Source organism: Polistes fuscatus, unplaced genomic scaffold (assembly GCF_010416935.1).
Source record: "Polistes fuscatus isolate 324 unplaced genomic scaffold, CU_Pfus_HIC Scaffold11, whole genome shotgun sequence".
NCBI classification, from domain to species: domain Eukaryota; kingdom Metazoa; phylum Arthropoda; class Insecta; order Hymenoptera; family Vespidae; genus Polistes; species Polistes fuscatus.
The window spans coordinates 3,970,617-3,991,887 of record NW_025113009.1 but is presented as its reverse complement, the minus strand read 5'-3'; positions in this window follow the sequence as shown (position 1 = coordinate 3,991,887).

The following is a 21,271-nucleotide window of genomic DNA, read 5'->3' as shown; positions in this document are numbered from 1 at the left end:
AGACAAGTGTAAAGGGTGTAATAGGTCAAGGGTTCGTGCGATGGTCAAACACGGTTTAACGGTTCGTTAAGTCGATGCCAGTTCGGTCATATTTTCCACACGAGAAAATACTCTTTTCCTTTTCTTCCTAAATATTATGTGCGTAGAGAAATAACATTTCTTCGTGTATGTAACAATCCTACGATTTTTTCCCTATTTCTCTTTTAGTATTTATTACGAAAGATGAATCAATTCACACACACACACACAACCGTTTTTTTATATATTATTTTATTATTTTATTTTATATTCTTTAAAAAACTTCTTATCTTTAGTTGTTAAACGTTCATCGTTTGTTAGGTTTTTTTATATATATATTTTTATATATACATATATTTTTTTATATATATATATATATATTTTTTATATATATATATATTTTTTTATATATATATATATTTTTATTTTATATATAAATAAGTAGTGGTTTTTGAAAGCAACGAGTCAAGTAAAAATTCTACTCTGAAAGAATAGTTACGTCAGAGATTTCCTAATGACGGAACTGCGCAAACAGGCAAACACGAGAGGAGTTCGTGGTAAGTGGAGCAATGAAAGCATTTCGTCGAAGGACGAATACTAAGAAAAAGGGAAAAAAAAAATATATATATATATACATAGAAAGAAAAGAAAAGGCGTATACAGTTAGAAGACGGACGTATGCCATAAGAGAATCCAGAGGGTGACTCTTGATAAGGGCTACTTCCCTTGGATGGTCCATCGGGGATCGTCTCGTTATCCAAGGGCATTTCTACTTTTATTTGCGAGAGTACAACGAATCCACGCTCGTATAGTTGGCCTAAAGAAGAAACGCGTCGCCTACAGGTAGGTGGAGGGTCCGTGAAAGAGAGAGAGAGAGAGAAAGACAAAAATAGAAAAAAAAAGAATAAGAATAAGAAAGAGAGAGAGAGAGAGAGTGAGGAACAAAAGGGAAAGACTTTTTTCTCCGTTGTATATAAATCCCTACCGTCAAAGCTTCGTTTGTCACGGTAATACCTATAATAAAAGTAGATCGTCTGATTTCTATCTCCAACGTGGCGCACCAAATTTGTCGTCCGTGTATTATTTATTTTTCCCTGTATTATCATCCCCCATATGACCACGATTTCACTCCACAAGCTATATAACACATATTCTATGATTTTTGGTTTCCTTTTTCTCTTCTCCTCGTACGTAAATCATGGAAAACTATTCGAGGAAGAGTTGGTATCGTTAATTGAAATGATAAAAACAAAAAATAGGACACTCGAGGAAAATAATAATATTATTAATATCAGAATTTCAACTGTCAATCAACTGAGGGTTCTATCTCACTCTCTCTATATCGTTTAATAAAATTTTACAGTTGCACACCATCGCTTAAAAAGTTTGATTTCCAAAAAATCGTTTATTTAGTAAAAGAAAGAAAGAAAGAATAATAGAAAGGAAGAAATCTTTAAACATTTTTTTAAACGAGCTCGTGGAAAATCAATGAAGTAATCTTAAACGAGAGTAGTCGAAATGGTGTTATCCGATAATAATCCACAAAGTAAGGATGAGCTCATCACCTGGTGACCAGCTGTTGTCCACCCGGTTGGCCCGGTTGGCAACTACGATTCGCAAATAGATGGTCGAATTTTAGCAATGCGTATACTGTGTATGTGTGTGTGTGTGTGTGTGTGCTTTAGCCACCGTTACTGTTACTTCACAAATTGTACGATCTGGTAGGATGGTACCGTGCTATCGTAACTTTCGTTTAATACAGGAGGACTCTACGACTACTACTACTACGACTACTACTACGACGACGACGAGCGATACGAGCTAACTCGTACAGTCGGTTCACCAAATTTCAAGCCGGATGTCTAGACCGTCGTAGTTCGTAGGCGTAAATCGTTCGAGACACGCATTTAGCACGTTGTTAACGTTTCTCAACGCATCGTACTACTGGCTTGTCTTGCCGTGTCTAATTGAGTCGAATGTAATTCTCTCGAATACACGCGTGCGTACGCCACTTATCGTAAATAATATTGTAAAATTATAACGCGATTGGGGGATCGGACTAGTTTTTCTTTTTCTTTTTCTTTTTTTTTCTATTTTTCTTTTTTTTTTATTTAATAAAACAACAAATACGGTAGAATTTATTTTTTTTTAATGGAAACGTCAATAATATAAATAAGAACATAAGCTTGCGAAACAGCTGCGAATAATACAATACATCTACACATATATATGTATATATATATTTATTGGATAATTGACTCACGTATAAAAAGCAAGGAGGAATTTGTTCGTGCGAAATAAGAGTGAAACAGAAAAGATATTCAAGGATATCTTGACTAGTTCGTGGAAGGGACTGTATAAAAGCCGTAGATTCTCCGAGGGTGGAACACGAAATAATCCAGCTCCAGGTGCGTGCCCACCTGCTGCACGTTGCCTTGCCTTGCCTTACCATGCTTTGCTTTGCCTTGCTTTGCCTTGCCTTGCCTTGCCTTCGAAATTCGCACTGCACGATTCGCAAGACAGGCGAAACATTGCGCGCCGGAAGTAGAGAAGGGGTCCTAGACAATGCCACCGTTTCCGGGCCTGGCACGCTCGCTTTACCACCGAGAACTTTGCCGTTCTCCGAATCGTTCTACCGTGTCTCTCCACGTTTTAGAGATTTATAGTCAAATTCCTATTCTATTTTATTTTTAACTCCAATTTTATCCTCACCGTATAAGACCAATTTTTTACGATCTTTAAATATATAGATGAAAACGAAAAAAAAGAAAAAAGAAAGTAGAACTAATAATTTAAACATAAATTACTCGATATTATTTATTTGCCAATCAAATAATCAATCTCTTCGTTTAAATACGCGCGTTTAATTTCTTTCTTTTTTTATTTAAAGATACTCTCCAATCTTATTTTGAAAAATTAACGAATTCATTGGACTTATTTCTATACACAGCGTTCCCTCGTAACTCGAAATTACATTGAGAAAATTTCATTTAGGTGGTTGTAGTAGGTACTACCTACCTTCCCGAGACATGTTACTTCAAGTAGAGAGAGAAAGAAAGAGAAAGAGAGATAGAGAAAGAGAGAGAGAGAGAGAGAGAGAGAGACAAGTTGCAAGGGGGATAAACTTCGTTAAAAGTTCGACGATGTCGTTTATTGGAAGCGATCGGCAAACTTCGAAAGGGAAGGCAAGGTTCGCGATGACTTAGACGCGGGGGACGAGGATTAAATATAAAATTGCGTACGCGAGATAAGAGATATCGAGTATGCCATTTATTTATTTATTCAATTTCCTTAACCGGACTTATTGCATTTTCTCTCATTTCCATGAATTATAAAAACGTTTTAAACATACGAACCGACGTTATGAAAATTGAGACGATAAAGAACAAATTTGCGGTTTAGTGGAAATTAATTTGTGACGTTTGAAACGTCGATCTATCAATGGAAAAAAGAACAGTATGTAAGTAAGTAAGTAAGTAAGTAAGTAAAACGGGATGGTGTTATTTCGTTGTTAAATAAGTATAAGGTGGTGTGTAAGGTAGAATTTTATTCATGGCATTGTAAATCACAGTTAACCGTCTAGGCTCTCTTCTCGCGCCACGCAACGGCTTTCCCATGTAAATGTTGCGCAATTAGTCATCGAAACTTTGTCACGTGTAAGTTACGACGTTAGCACAGGGCCCGCCGCCGTGCCGTTTCTCGAATTTACGAGAGTTTACCGTAGTACTTGAAAATAAGGGAAAGTCGTTAAAACGAGGTTAGACGTCGAGGACGACGAGGACGACGAGGACGAGGACGACGACGAACGACGAACGAACGACGAGAATTTTTAAGCAAATTATATCGAGCAAGATGGGTATATTCTTCATCCACCCTTTTATTTTGTTTTCTATCCAACTAACGTCCCTTTTTCTTCTTCCTTTTTTACTCGCCACGTTGACCGAGTGAAAAGAAGAGGGGTAGGTAGATGAACAAACAAACACACAGACGCTGAAATAAGGTTGGCCCTATACCACATCACGACCACGAAGAGGAGGAGCACGCCCTCCTCGTGTGCCCTTTTGCGACGATCCGAAAGAGAAAAGGGCTGTGGCTGTATCCCCCTTTTAATTTTTTCGCCATTGTGCCACTCTTTTCCTCTTCATCTTTCACTTCCGTCACTCTCCTCTCTCTCTCTTTCTCTTTCTCCTTTTACCAACAGCAAACGCTATTGCTTATTAAAAAAGTACTTAGTCAAAAGGGACCCTTTTTTTCTTACCACACTTCTCACAAGATAATTGACATTTTCTGTTTACCAGAGTTGATTTTTAATAGAATTATCATCGAAACGAGATTGCGAACGATAAAATTAACAAGGAGAACAAAAAAAATATATAACAACGACGAGGTCGAACCTTTTTTTATTTTTTTTTTTTTATTTTTTTTAACGCGTTACACACCTACTACATTTTCAACTTGGAGCTTTTAAATCGTGAAAGGAAAATCAAGTTTCTTTTTCGCGAAAGTTTTATTATACCGTTAAACAAAGCATCGAACCATGAAGAGAATTGACCAAGACAAAATAGTTTCTACGGAATGAGAGAATTCAGAGAGAGATAGAGAGAGAGAGGGAGAGAACTAAGGGCTAATAACTTTAATGGACGACGTGTCCGGACGATATCTTTTCTATGCAATGGCGAATTCACGAGGCTAGGAAGTTTCTCTTCCTCTTCCTCTTCCCCCTCCTGGAGGTGTGTGATACGAAGCGGATATGCGAAATCCGTTGAAACGTTCGAGTACTCTAGCAAGTAGATTGCGTCAAGGTGGAAAGACATTCGGCTCGAATGGAACCGAGACGTTCAGCGTACCGTAAGGGACCTTCAAAGATAGAAAGAGAAAGAGAGAGAATGAGACAGTGTTCTTCCTTCTGTCTTTCTCATCATCATTCGTGTAAGCTCAAACTATTAGCCGCGAAAGTCTAGGACTCCTCTTCTCTATCTATCTATCTATCTATCTATTTCCCCCTCCCTTCCTTCCTTTCCCTCCCTCTCTCTTTCTATCGTGCAGAGCAAATTCAAGCAAATCGACCGCTTAATCGACTTCACTGAAATTTGAATAAAGTCCCGAAATTAGAGGGAACGAGGAAAACGCAAGTTTTCGTACAATATGACGTAGGAATTTGTCGTATGTCCGAACAACCAGAAACATCATACGAGTAAACGTCGGGAATTCGTCAGTTGTCGTAATCATCGTCATCGTCGTTCGTGGTTTTATGAAAAGATAGAAAAGAAAGATAGTATCAATGCATAATATCGAATATGAAGAAGATAGGGATCGATTCTTTCATCTCATTTCAGTCTCAAACGAGTCTCTCTCTCTCTCTCTTCCTTTCTTTTGCTAAATATACGCGAATCTCGTACACCGTGCGCGACCCTTTGAGAATATTGGAACGCCCGTCGAGTCTCGCAAAACTAATAACTTTAATGAACGCCAGCGCACAGGGGTCTTCTTTTACGAGAGAGAACCAAGCAAGAAAGACATTTGCATGAGGCACGTCCGCATGTGAATTCGTGGGGACGCATTCGAAGTAGATTGCGCTCGAGGTAGTAGGACATCTGGTGCTCTTCTCTCTACACGAATCGCGCAACAGAAAGAGAAAGAGAGAGAAAATGAGAATGAGAAAGAGAGAAAGAGAAAAAGTGAGTTTCGGCATCGGTTAGAGAGTCTCTCCTTCCACATTGCAAAAGAGACCCAAAAAGGGAATGAGAGAGAAAGAGAGAGAAAGAGAGAGAGAGAGAGAATGTGTGTGTCTTCGAGTCAGAACGAAATGTGTCGCCCTTTTCGTGTGCCGGGGAGGATCCTGTTTCTCCCTGTAGATATTTCTAGCCTGGAACGCAGAAAAAGACGTGACTCACATCTTAATGCGAAGACTGGTAACTCTAACGATAGTAATATCCCCACCCCCTCCCTCTCTCTGTCTCTCTCGAACCGACCCCTTTTTTCCATTTCCAAGTATCGACGAAATTCCTGTTCCGATGTTGAAAATTAGATAGCGAAATATGGCCCTTTTTTTTTTTACAACGATTTACTCTATTTCATTTATTTTTTGGTGGGTTCCATCCCTTCCCTGCCCCCATCTTCCTTTTCGTATCACGCGTTGACGTAATTTCGTGTGATTAAACGAATATGAAGGAGGAAGAGGAGGAAGGAGTGTTTTAGTAGCGTGAAAAAACAGCTGGTTGTTCGGAACCGCAGCTGCTTAACGCTCATTATCTCGATCAAATGGCAGATGCGACCTAACGTGTCTGTAATTATTGCAGAAACGAGATTTTTTTTCGGCTTATAGGGTTAATAACACCGTAGTCTTTATCTTTATTATCTCAATCTACCTGTCTATCTACCTAACTATCTATCCATCTCTCTTCCTCTTTTTCCATTTATTGCTTTTAGGCTCACCGTAAATCCTCCGAAAATTTGGCGAATAGGAAGAAGACACGGGTCGCGCGCGGTCGCATGTGAATTCACGGGTAGGCATTTGAAGTTGATTGCGTCAAGGTGGCAGGACATCTGGTCCTTTATATCTATATCTAGATAAATATATATATAAAGAGATAATATAAGCTTGAGAAAGAGAGTAGAACGTAGAGAAGAAATTCCTTGAAGGGGAGCCAAAGAGAAAGACGAGTTCCCGCGAGCTTAAAATGTCTCCGTTTCGTAGGCACCTCGAGAGAATCCACGCAGATGTTCCTCGTAAGAGATTACGAAAGACAAGCTCCTATACACGGCCGGTTTGCTTTTTGTAGGTGGCACCGGCTGTCCTTTACAACGCGATAATAAATCAGTCCGACGATTATTGAAAGGAAGTATATATTAAGTCGTATCATCGTGTCTTTATTTATCATCATATTTAAACGACTGGTCTATACAAATTTATATTATGCACAGTTAACGCGTAAAAAGAAATATTAAATATTTCTTTTCTTTTTTTAACAAACTTAGATCGCAATTGCTAAACTAAATTATTACCTTAGACGTGAGTATTACATATATCCTACGATCGATCAAAATGAAAGAAAGAAAGGCAAAAAAATTAAAAAATAAAACACGCATATGAAGAAGAAGAAGAAGAAAAAGAAAAATAAGAAGTAGGAACGTTCAGAATTCGCGAAAAACGCATTGCGGTATAACGACAGGTTTCCCACTACGACGATTTGATATTATTCGCTTTTAAAAATGGAAAGAGAGAGAGAGAGAGATAAAGAGGAATGTTTCTTCTCTCGATGAATGGTAAATCGGTTTATGCAACGCGGCAGAGGAACGAGCCATTTCCATTTACGAGACGACGATGTCAACCTCGGCCGTCGACGTTAACTTTAACGTATAGCGCCATTACACGCAACCATTTCGCAGTAACATGTAAATTTCTCTCCTTTCGTTCGAGACGCACACGTAAGTCGTGTAACTGTCTGACCTGTGAATTCTCTTTCTCCTTTTCTCTCTCTCTCTCTCTCTCTCTCTTTGTTACTCTTTTACTTGGACTATCTTTCTATCGAGATAAAGACTAAGACGATGGATGCGCGTTTATAGCGCGATCGATTGTGACGCAAGTAGCAAGAGAGACCACCCGTGAGGAAATGCAGCACAGCAACTACGAACTGGAAATCAAGGCACGGAAAAATTTATCGCCGATGAAAATGTACGATAATATATATATACGATATATCTTTCTTTATTTCTTGAGATATCTTTATTTATTCATTTATTTATTTCATGATAGAAGATATAACATCGAATAAACGTCGAATTTATTATTAAATATTACTTTATTATTCGTAATAAATTAATTTAGTATTATCTATTTATAAGAAGAACAATTAACAAAAGTGATATAACATATATAAAACAGTTTGAACCGTGCGATTGTTGAAGAAATTGAACGCGTTAAATCAACAAAAATAAACAAAATAAACTAACATTTGTACGATCATCGTTTGAAGGGTCTAGGCGTTTGAAGGGATGAAAATGAAAGAAGGTTAGAGAAAGATATATATAGGCAAAAAAGAAAAAGAAAAAGAAAAAGAAAAAGAAGTAGTAGCATCGTTCATTCGATTGCACTTTCCGGCAAGTAAGTACGTTTCAAGCGTTGGAAAACGAGTCTCGGTGCAGTACTTTTGCGCGTGAGTGCGGCCCGCGGCGATTACGGATGCATACGTTACGAAGGGAGGATTCTAAAGCGCGGAATGCACTTAGGCGCGGACCCTGGCGACGCTTAGAGACGAGAGAGAGAGAAAGAGAGAGAGAGAGAGAGAGAAATTGGTAAGCGAGAAAGTAAGAGGAGGAGGAGGAGAAAAGGGAGAAGAAGAAGATGGATGAAGGGAGAGAGGGAGAGGGCTGTTGGAGATGGAACGAGAACTAGAGGAAGAGAGAAAGAGAGAGAGAGAGGGAGAAGAGAGACAGAGCAACAGGTTGCAAGTAGAATTCGCGGATGTCAACTCTGCAAGAGAAGAAGACTGGCTCAAGGCGGTCTAACCCTGATCTTCTTCTTCTTCTCCTTCTTCTTCTTCTCCTCTTTCTTCTTTTTCTTCTTCTTCTTATGGACTACTTTAATTATCAAAGTATCTCCTATTAAGATCTTTTTTCTCTATCATTCTTTCTTCCTTTCTTTCTTTATTTCATGTTTTTCTTAATCTTAATCTATTATCCTTCTTCGTTCAAATCCAATTCTTTTGTATACGTATCTTCGCAACAACGGTTTTCTCTTTTTTTATTTAAGCAAATTTAAATCGTCCTTTTTATATATTATAAAAGAAGAGAACGACGCGACTGTTTACAATATTTTCTTCCTGTTTTTTGGTATTACAAATAACTGAACTCGAACAAAATTATTATTGGATTAGGATTTTTGAAATATTTTCGTAGAATATTTCTCTTTCTACCTGTCGTTTTTAATTCGTTTTCGGTTTAGAGAATAGCAATAATAAATACTTTTTATTATTATTATTATTATTATTATTACTTTACAAATGAAAAAAATAGTATTACGTTATTCAGATTTCATCACAATTAACAAATTAGTATCCTTGAATAAATATATTTTATCTCATCTCATTTTTATATAATCGATATCGCATAAAAAGAGTTACATATAGAAGAACAAATATATTTTTATCATAATTGAAGAAAAAAAACTAAAATTAGGTATTAAACTTATAAAGTTATATGATTTGCAAAGGGATGAAGATTTAGCGATTACTACTCGATAACGTTTTCCACAATTGTTCTTCGAATATCACCAAGACTATGGCATTAACTCTCACGTCACTAATTTATCTCAACCTAACGAGATTCCTCTCTTCCCTCGTCTTCCTTCTTAGACGATAGTAAAGGAATGAATTACCGAGCATGGAATATATCCTGTAAATCGTTTGTCGAACACTCGAGTATAATATATCTTAGATGGTGTGTTTACCTTGTTTCAAATTCGCGTTAGACCAACTGAGGATTATTTTGCATCTTCTATTTGGTATTCTCGATCTTCCAAATAAACTACTACAACTACGACGACGACAACTACGACTACGACGACGACGAATATTTAACACTAACGAGTCTCTTGAGGAAATCAATTAAACTTACTTGATATTATTTCGATCATTAACTGTTACGTTTATTATATTGTTTATCGAGCAAAAACATTGAAATAGAGAGAGAAAGAGAGAGAAAAAAAAACAGAAAAGAAAAGAAACGATGCAATTACTAAAAATATAGGTATATCGAATTATTCGTTAGATAAATATTTCTAAATAAATAATGAATTTTATCTTAATTTTCTTTTACCCTCCTCCTCCTCCTCCTTCTCCTCCTACTCCTCACCCTCCTCTTCTTCCATTAGCACGTCTCGCTATTTCATCAAAAGAGACGTTTTAAGCGAGCTCCAGGAAACATGGCTCAATTAGCACGAAATCCGAGCAAATCGAATAACCTTATAGCACTGGGGAAAGTATCATCCGTAACGACGAGCAACCGGAAAAAGAACACGAAATAACGAGGAGGGAAGATGTAGAAAAAAAAAGAAAAAGAAAGAAGAAAAAGGTGAAGGAAAAGAAGAAGAAGAAGAAGGGCGTGTTTCCGGAAGAGAGGAGGTAGATAGGTGAACGAAAATAAACTGAGTAGAACTGGTGCGATAAAAAGAGGTAGGGAAAAAAAAAAGAAAAAAAAGAAGAAAGGAACAAAGGGTGAAAAAAAAAGTCAGGTAGAAAGAGAGAGAGAGAGAGAGAGAGAGAGGAAGAAAAAAAGATAGTAGTATAACGCGCGGTGGTACGGTTCTTTCGTTCGAAAATTATTATAAGAATAAAAGTAATGAGAGGGGTGTGGGTAACGTGGGCGTGTCGGATACTCGTAACTTACGAATTCCAGGTAATTAGACGGGCAAACAGTGGTGAGAGGGTGGTGGTAGCAGCATCGTTCGACGCGGCAGCTGTGTGCGGATTTCCGCGTACGGAGAGAGAACGGAATGAGAAAGACACGGAGAAAGAGGGAAAGATAGATAGTAAGAGATAGAGAGAGAGAGAGAAAGAGGGGAGGGAGATAGAAGTGGAAATAGAAACAGAAAGACAGAGAAATTCGAAGGTTGCTTGAAATCATGCGTACGTATTGTATAAGAGAGAATAGGATAGATGCAACAACCTAACGCGAGTGCTGTTTCACTGGAGGAGTAAAAGAGAAAGCTAAAGAATAGAGAGAAAGTGTGTGTGCGAGAAAAAGAGCGAGAGAGAGAGAGAGAGAGAGAGATAGGATGGGTGGTAAAGAAGGAGAGAAAACGAAAGAGGGTTCAAACTACCTCGGTTCATTTCCATAAATACTGCCGTACGGAGTGTCTACATAGCCAGCGGGTCTGACCGTCCCTTCGAACGAGAAACACAGCGTCCTCTACTACCAACCACCTAGCAGGAAAAGAGAGAGAGAGAGAGGGAGGGAAAGAGAGAAAACGAGAGTACCGTTAACGGTGCGGAAAAGAAGGGTGAGAAGCGCGGAGATATCGTTCCGTAAGCGCGAATTAAACTCCATTTATTTGACACCGATATCGCATTTCGCCTCGACCCAAAGCACTACGCTTTTGTATACTATATTTTCTTCTCTTTCTTTTTCTTTCCTTCTCTCTCTCTCTCTCTCTCTCTCTCTTTTTCTCTCTTTCTCATTTTCTATCTCTATCTCTCTTCATATCGCTGTAACTCGCAACGACATTGAGAAGAGATAAAAAAAATAAAAAAAGAAAAAGGGGGAAAGAGGAATAAAGGATAACACAGTAGCGTAAGTTTGTCCATTTAAATCACCTTTTTCCGCAATCATCTCTTTTTGAGGATTTTCGATTCACCCCCATTGTCTATTTGTCTCTCTATTTTTATTTTTTTATTCTTCCATAGTATCGTGAAGTTATTTTTAAAGTGAAATCTACATATACGCATATTATCTCATCGGCTCTTCCGTAATCTCTTAAATTTCGTTAAAAAGAAACACAGCGTACGTACGTGCGTGCGTGCGTGCATGCATGCATGCATGCATACAGCATGCGTGCAGAAACGGTATCGCTCGGTCGTAACACGAGCGCGCGATCTCTTTCGTCGATACGCATATAAAATTTCTTGTCTCGCGGTGTGTGTATATATAATGCGGTGGGGAAACTCAATATCAAAAAATGAACGGTGACGGTACACGTCGTCAGTAGGTAAGTAAACAAAATTATCGTCACGAGAGTATCACAATTTTTTTATTATTTTATTTCATTATTCTCTCGGAGAACCCGGTTTTTTTGCTAAAAGATAAATTTTGTGACCTTATCCATTGTCACGATTGCATTGCCGAATGCATCATATTTTCGTGTGCGACATTTAACAAAAAAATTGATAAAGAAAAATACGTGGGTGTATATTATCATTACAATAAAAAGAAAAAAAAAAAAAGGAAAAATATTTAGGAAAAATTACGTTTGGTTATAATTACAACGTCTAAAGTACTCGTACGTATTTTAAAACGATAATACGACGTGCTTAAGCGAACTGCGCAATGTTCTCGTTCTAAGTGCTCGTTTTACGGAGGTTCGTTCTACGAAACAGGATCCTTTAACGATTCTCGAGGTATTAATGTCTCCAAGACGAGAATACATTTTCGAACTAGAACGCGATAAATTCTTTCGAAGAATTCGATAATTTTGTTTTAATATAATTTTATGCACTCTTAGAACGGTTTAATCGATATTGGTCCTGGAGGAAAAACCGTACGTAAGTAACGTAACGTAAAATAAGTAATTCAAGTATTATAACTGCATACACTAATTTCCGGCACACGGCTCATTCGGCAGCTCATTTTCGCGTATCGCCTTTTCTACGATATTTCCAACGGTAAAAATTTATGATTTCGTAGTTAACGTCCGAGGAAAAACTAAACTAAATTTCATCAACTTTCCTTTAACGCGTTACTAGAGGAAGCCAAAATAAAACTAGTAGAGTGATTCGACAAAAAGGAGAAGCGATAAATCTGATCCTGTGTGTGTGTGTGTATGTGTGTGTATGTTTTGGCACGATCAAACTGGTCAATTCGTGTGGAACATATTTTCTTAGTAGAGATAATATCATCGACGGAGTTTGTAAAACATTACTAAGATTTGCGAGACTAGGCTTTAATCTTAGGTAGTAGTCGTTCGAGCACGTTCTTCTTCGAACGATCTATTTTTCTACGTAGCAGCAAAGTTTACCTTTAAGCTTTACACCTATGTACAATAGCTTGGCTATTTGTAATAAGGAAGTTGAAGGAGAGAGAGAGAGTAAAAAGAGAGAGGAGAGAGAGAAAGCAAGAGAAGTAGTCGAACGTGAGATAGGAATAGAGAAAGAGAGAGAAAGAGAAACGAATAGGATTGGGGGGTAGGTATAGTAGGTACCCCAGGGGTGTGATAGTCGTAGGATGTATGGTTATTGGGAGCCTGGCGGCATCGATTCTCACGACGAGGGAGCCACAGATCACCCGGAAACTGAAACTCCCGGCGTAACACCTACATACTTCTATACATGCACACATTCTATCCTCTTTCAATTCCCCTTTCGCGAAAAGGAACACCACCGTTCATTCTACAGCTCGGCTGCCTCTCTTGCGAGTTCCCTTTCCTGCTACCTTTTCCTCCCTTTTCCTTCTTCCCGAGTACGGATAAATACTTTATTAGGAACTGGTAGGTGGTTCTCTCCTACACCTCCTCACTCCACGTCCATTCTTTCATTCTTTCTTTTTCTCTTTCGCAACGGTCACAAATCGTTTTCGAATACATCTTCGAGAATGCCGATAAGTTCTTCCTTGAATAAATGTAGCTGCGTCTGTACGTGTGTATGTGAGAAAGAATTTATTTTCGAAACAGGATGAATTTTTTCATTCGACCGTACTACAATCATCACGTCATTTTTCTTTTTCATTCCAACTCGACATTAACGATAAGACGTTTGATTTCGAAAGGAAATAAGCGATATCGCAAACTAATATTTGGATTCGGTTTATGGAGTCGAAACTATTAACTCTACTACCATTTGCGAAAGACAAGACAATATAGAAAGGAAAGGAAAGAAATATCGCGTATCGTGTGACGGTCACCAACCAAGGCAAATAACGTTTCTTACGAAAAAGAAGAAAAAGAAAAAGAATAAGAAGAAAAAGATCGTAGAAATCGAAGGACGTCAGGATTGCTTGATCAGGATGACGATCAAGAGACGATATCAGAGTGAAACGTTTCCTGTTGTTAGAGATCCTCTGACGTGGAGAGTAACGAAGCGAAGGACAATTAGGCGATTGGAGGGATCGATAGGTTCGTTCGAATGAACGAACAACTTGTGTGCAAGGAATATATATATATATATATCTATATATATAAATGAGGAGAAGGTAGAGGAAGAGGAATAGGATTGCGGGATCGGAGAAACGATCGCAAACTTCGTGTTGACTGTGTCCCTCAAGCCACGTCCGCAACATTCGATGCACGAGTCCTGATCCCCCTCTTTAGGCGGCCTGCCATACACATACATACATATATATATATGCTCACACACACACACACACACACACACATAGTTCTCTCTCTCTCTCTTTCTCATTCACTCTGGTATTACTTACGGATCCGCAAACACGAGAAGGTTGACAAGCGTTGTTGTACACGAGAGCGAGCTATTGCCGCGCAATTGACCTCATATACCCTCGGTATTACAGACGTGTACGATATTAGATTAGATTTCACCAAATTGTATGGCAGACTCACGAAAATTACACGGACGCATTAGACGCCTGCGGCGGTGGCGGTGACGGCTACGGCACGTCTCTCTGTTTCTGTCTAACTACCTTTCAAATGAATGGCGGATTCCAATGAAATACATATATACATTTGTACGTATATATATGTATATGTATACGCATACGCACGCATGGATAAGGGAGGCTATTTGTAATATTTCGAAATCCCAACGCATGCGAGATAGATACAGGGGATATACCTTCTCTCATTCAAAGTCCAAGTCCCTTCAAGATTACAGTGGATAAAATTATTCGGGATTATTTGACCGAAAGATTATTCCACAAAAGTTACCTATATTTTTTTTTTCCCCCCCATTAAACGAAAAATTAAATGAGATAATTTTGATATTTGTTAGAGTTGCATATATATATAATGTTTTTCTTTTCTTCTCGATTTTTTTTGTTACAACTACGGTATACTATAGTATCCTATAACTAAGATATTTTATTTGTGTATATGTATATACTAACATTTAAAAATTTATATACATGTAGAAAAAGTCTGCTGTAACAATTTTTGTAATATTAAAACTATGTTTCAAGATGTTTTAATGTACTTATATTATTTTTTCGTCTGAAAATCTAAGATTCAATGTTAATGTTAATTACGTTAGAAACGTTAGGAAGTGACAGTTTTGACCGAATTAGAAGTGTTTCCAATGACGCATTTAAAAGAGTAATGGTATTCGAATGAATTCGATACGAAGAACTTCGTTTAAGCACAAAGGTTGCTAGCGTGACAAAGCACGAGGACGAAACTTTTCAGTGTTGCCTGTTACAACAACCATGGAAGGTGAGTTTGTAACTCGCATTACTCTCTCTTTCTCTTCGTTTCTCACTGATTCTCACCGTGCGATTGTCAAAGTGAAGCTTTCATCGAACAACGCTTTGTTACCTGAACGATAAACGATCTACTATGATTTAATCCGAAGAGATATCTTCGATCTTCGATTAACCACTCGATACGATAGGTGTCATTTTGCTTACCTCTAACAGAAAAGGAAAATAATACGTTAACTAACAATCTTTCTATAAAATTGTAAATGATATTAAAATAACATAGAGTCATAATTATTCATGGGGAAAATTTCACGGGGATTGATAGTTTTAAAAATTATACGTTAATTTGCCTGAAAATATCAGGCTTATTTTTAAAACTTGACGGACAAGTTAATAGTTAAATTAGATAGAAAAATTAAGAGAGAGAGAGAGAGAGAGATTAACAATCTCTCTATAAAATTGTAAATGATATTGAAATAACATCGAGTCATAATTATTCATAGGGAAAATTTCATGAGGATTGATACTTTTAAAAATTATACGTTAATTTGCCTGAAAATATCAGACTCATTTTTAAAACTTGACGGACAAATTAATAGTTAAATTAGATAGAAAAATTAAGAGAGAGAGAGAGAGAGGAAATGGTATTTCTCTTTTCTAATAATCGAAACTATTTTGAAAATGATCGAAGACAATAACGAGGAGAAAGACGAAACGTAGAGAGTAGGACGAAAGGAAACATTTCGCGTTTATATCGAGCACGAAGGTAAACTTGGAAGAGATAGGATCGTTCGGAAGTGTAAACGACGGACGTTGAAGATAGAAAAAGCCTCGAAGGACCTTTCGCCTTAGTACGAAGCGTTAACAGATCGCATAAAGATTACTAATGGAGTCCGAGATGGCGAAGCACGTTAGTATGCGAGTTAGGAAGGTATCTATGTAGGTGGATACTGTTTCTTGCAATATATGTATAGATGCACATATATACCACCAACGTATAAATGTGTCTCTCTATATATAAACAGTTAATAGCGTATACACGTGTCTCTTACTCCTCTCTTTCTATCTCATTTTTTCCTCTTTGTGTGCGCGCATTAGCGGGTTAGCACCCTCCTAGAGAACTGCAAACGTAGAAAATACGCGAAATAGAAAGAAAGAGAGGAAGGCATTTTAGAGGATAGTGGTTGGTGTTGCTCACGGTTGAGTTTCTGGAGTCTGGCTGATTGGGAAACACCCAGGGGAGTCATTTCGTCCTCTTCTTCTTATTCTTCTTCTTCCTCTTCGTCTTTTTAGATACTTATACGAACAAGCTCGATTCTATCTTTCTCTCACTCTCATTTTCTTTTCCTTCGTCTTCTTCTTCTTCTTCTTCTTCTTCTTTACACGATCTCTATTCGTCCTCCTTTATCACCACCATCACTACCACCACTACCACCCCACCCATCCCTACTTCGAATCATTCCTTTTTCCCTCGCATACTCGATCGTTTTACGCGCTGACTACATGCATAGAGAGAAACGAATGTAAATAGCGAAAGAAAGTGAGTTGAGTAGTAAACGAGTCACCCGTTCTATAGTCACCTGCTCTCGCACTCGGAGAAGAGACCCTTGAAAATTGTAGAACTTGCAGCGAGAGAGAGAGAGAAAGAGAGAGAGACGAAGAGAAGAAGAAATGGAAGTTACATGGCAGACTGACACGACTATACTACTACGATCGAATATAGAAACGTAAGGAAAGAGAAGAAATTTCCCGTTTATACGACATTTTTAATAAATTACGAGTACCTTTGGCTACGTCTCCGTCGCTCTTTCTCTCTCTTTCTCTCTCTTTCTCTCTTTTGAATAGGCGCAGAGGGAAAACGTTTATGGAGCCTTTCGAATGAATTTGTCATTTACGCCAACGAGAAGAACAGCACCAGAACCAATAGAACCAGTGGCACCAGAACAGTACCAACACTACCTAGCAGTGGGTTTAAAGCGGTTAAATGCTCGGAGCGGTACAATTTCTAACCTACCGTACCTACTTTTTAAAATGTAAAAGTTGTTTTTCCAACAACGAAGAGAGAGAGAGAGAGAGAAAGAGAGAGAGAACTCGGAGATACGAGCGGGTAATGAAAAAGAAAAGTTTCTTCTCGAACGACTCTTATCTTTCAAACGGTTTTTACGTTCTCTCTATCTGAAAAACGCCACTTCGTCCCTTCCCCCCTAACCCCGTTATTCTTCTTCCTCTAACAGTACCACCACCACCACCACCACCATCACCACCACCACCTAACTCTTTCCTTTCATTTCTTTCTTTTTTTTTTCTTTTTCTTCTTTTTTCTTTTTTCTTTTTTAATAGGAAACTCGCGACGACACGTACGATACATCGGGCAAGTTTTTCACTCGAAGATGGATGAATCTTGTAGATCGAAGTGAGCTTTTCGAAGAAGTATCGTAGCATCCTCGTATTTTTGTTCTTTTTTTTTTTTTTTTAGGCCAAGTTAACTTAGCTTCTCTACGTTGAGAACCGTTGACTTTCTACCAAGAAGCGATTTCTGAGCTCTTTCAAAATGCAAATTAATAATCCTATTACCGGGAAAGAACGTAGGTTACGTTCGTTCACTCGCTCTAAGACGTTTCCAAGTTTACGAAGACGATCGTAAAAGCTAGCAGCAGCTAGCTAGCTAGCTAGCTAGGTCGGAAAGCGAATTTCGTTAACCCTAAATTCAGAAACGTGAGAGCGCACGTTGCTTGTGGACTCCTCTCTCTTTCTCTCTTTCCTTTAATCGGTCGGGGGTTGTCGACAAGGGTGGAGAGGGGGAGAGGATAACGGGGATGTGGGAGTGTACGGGGTGTTGGAATATCGTCGAAGCGAATGCGTGACAAGATCCTATTCAATCGTAACCGCGACTACGGCTTACCATAAATTAGACAAAATTAGCCATAAACTTTCTGCCTATCTACCTACTTACGGAAGCTCGCTAAACTCGTTTATTTTCTTTCCTCGGTTGCCACGTATTTACCTACATATGAGACGGTATGTTTAACGAAATAATCGTAAAAAAAACAAAAAAGAAAAGGATAAAGAAAAGAACAAAATTAAAAGAATGTTAAAGTTTTAAAAGACGATACAATGTTTTTAAACGCAATCGATGATATCGAAGAACGAAGAACGAAGAACGAAGAAAAAGAAAAAGACAAAATAATTGCTTTACCGTGTAGTAACGACATAGTTTCTTTTTCAAAGGTAAGAACAAAAAAAGCCCAAGAAGAAGAAAAGCAGCAAGCAAGGGCTCTGCTCTGCTCTGCTCTGCTCTGTTGCTTTTATTCTACGGCTAGATCCAAGATATGGTTTCACCATTCTGGGATTAATATCGTTCGCGCTCCATAAAAAGATCTTAACAGGGAAGGTTTCTCGCGCGACGAACACAAAGGGAAGAGAAGGGACGCGCGCACTCGAGGAAAATTGGGTTTGGCCCTTGGCTCTCCCAGGGAATACGTAATGGCCGCAACATTGCCATGGCTCGTCGTCGTCGTCGTCGTCGTCGTCGTCGTCGTTGTCGTCGTATCGCGTAAGCTTAACCTCGCTTTTCTTTTTCCCCCCATCTCATTCTCTCTCATTTTCGCAGAAAGAAAGAGAGAAAAAGTCCAAACTTTCTTACTTTTCTCCTGCACCTATTTATCCGATTGAATTTTCTTCTCGTTCGCCTTTCGACCTCTTCCTTTCTCTCTCTCTTTCTCTCTCACACACACACACATTTTCTATCAACGATATGTATGTATATAGGTACGTATATACGTAAGTGTATACATAAGGCCTTTTCTCTCAACTCGTTTCCTTGCTTTTCTATCTTCATCGTATTCCTCTCCCTCTCTCATCTTTTTTACCTTTTTCACGAGTCAGTAAGGTCGAAAGGAAGCTATTCAGGTGGAAAAGTAAGCCCGTTCTCGGATTAATAACGTTTGCTCGGTAAAGATCTTAACGCGAGTCGTTTCCCGCGCGCGAATTTTGTACAAAAGGGATACAACCAAGAAGTCAGTCAGCAACCAGCCGAGGAAAATTGGCTCCGGTCCGTTTGCGGAGGCTGCTCCCTTGACTCCACGAGTTTCAACATTCTCCTAGAATACAAAATGACCAGCAAAGGTGCCGACTATACAACGACGACGACGACGACGAGGAGAATGTAGACTTCGTGGAAAGGAGTGTTAGCAACGTAAGTGAAAGAGAGAGAGAGAGAATCTTATATGCTCACTAGCAACATAAGTGAAAGAGAGAGAGAGAGAATCTTATATGCTCACTAGCAACATAGTAGAAAGGCAAAGTTTAACAACGTTTCAATGTATACGTCTATTCTCTACCATGAAAATGCGTGTAATACTTACTTACATTCTCATAATATATATGTGTTCGTGTACACGCACGTGCGAATACACACGCAAGAAAGAGAAAGGGTCGTTTCCTCGAAACTTGGAATACAAGGGTAAGGTAGAAATGTTAGGGTATAGTATATAGAAGCGACCTATACCGAGCCCTTCTTCTTACCACCCTTTTATCCTTATGGTAGTGGCGAACGCGTGTTATGTGCCTGACATTTAAATATCGTACCGAAGCCCAGAGACTTCAGAGCCAGGTTACACTATCGATTGCGATTGAAGATAGGCTTCTCTTCCTCTTGGAACTCCCTTCTTTCTTTCTTTCTTCCTTACTTACTTCCTTCCTTCCTTCCTTCCTTCTTCATCCTTTTTCAACCAGTCTAATCGTAAACTCTTATCGCAACTTCTTCTATTATTCTCGTCGAAGTAAATCAAGATATTTTTAAAGAAAAGTTAGATGATAATGCAAGCTTCAGATATATTTTGTTGTTTTTGATTAACTAAAAAAAGTTATTTTACCTTCTGTTGATATGGGCGTGGTCGAATGGAAATAGAATTTTTTAAATTTTTTATTCCGCGCTCAATGCTGGACCTTCGTTTAAAGATTCACCGTTGAATACTCTGGACGTATGTACGTATATAGTCGGATAGGAATTAAGACTTCCGTTGATATAACAGCACTAGAAGGGGACAAGTTTCAGAGTTCGGAGTGGATTGCCTCATCGGGACGGTCGTTACGCGTCTGAGAATTTGTCTAGTGGCCGATGTAACCATTACGAAGTAGTCGAGTGAAGTTTGTAATAACGTTGAGGTGCCCGTCGTTACACTTTAATGAATTCTTGGTCGTCGGGATTTGTTCGGTAACTAAAAGGCATCGAACCCCCCCCCCCTTACGTTGGAACCCATTTTTTAGCTATTTCTTTTTTTATCATTACTAATTATTATCAGCTGCGTATTTTAACGAGCAGAGAGAGAAAGTTGGATATTCTATGATTGATACAGCATAAAAAAAAAAGTAGGCTGAGGCATTTAAGAATAGGTTTATAAGTATAGTTTAGCGTGCAACTGTGTATTACAATCGTCAAAAGTTTCTTTTATTTTTTTCTCCGTTCTTTTCTTTAAACGATTCAGATAGGTTGAAGTAAAACGATATAATAAAACAAATTCACTTCTTCCACGTGATATACGAGCGTTACGTTCGAAGATAATTACAAGTACGTATACTACCTTACGTAACCCTATTTATACATGTATATATATACACCTATTAAGTTAACCCTACGATAAGCTAGATAATTTAAGCCAAGAAACATCACGATTATGATACTATATTCATCTTCGTAGACAAGAAATATAGTCGGCGAAGACGGGCTAACATATTTCTTACTGCGATAACTATGTCAAGTCGCTTCTAATGGAATTATCTGTATATTATTATTACTCACGAAATCTACGAAGAACGTGCGAATTTTTTAAACGCCTATATTCGATTATTTATACAAAAAAAATAAGATATATTAACTTTTAGTTCGTAAAATCCGAGAATTAGTGAAATAACTAGTTGCAACGCTGACATATACACGTATGCACATATATGTAGGTATATTACTTACAAGCAGCACATACACCTACGCAGTAATCCATATAATTTGCACAACAATAAAACACACACACATATACACACAAACACACGCGTGCGCGCGTTTACGCGAAATAAATTTGACACTTTTCTAATACCATGTATACATCTCGACGCGTCGAAGAAGACTAACAATAAATTACGAACAGAGATACGAATACATTCGACGAACAACGAA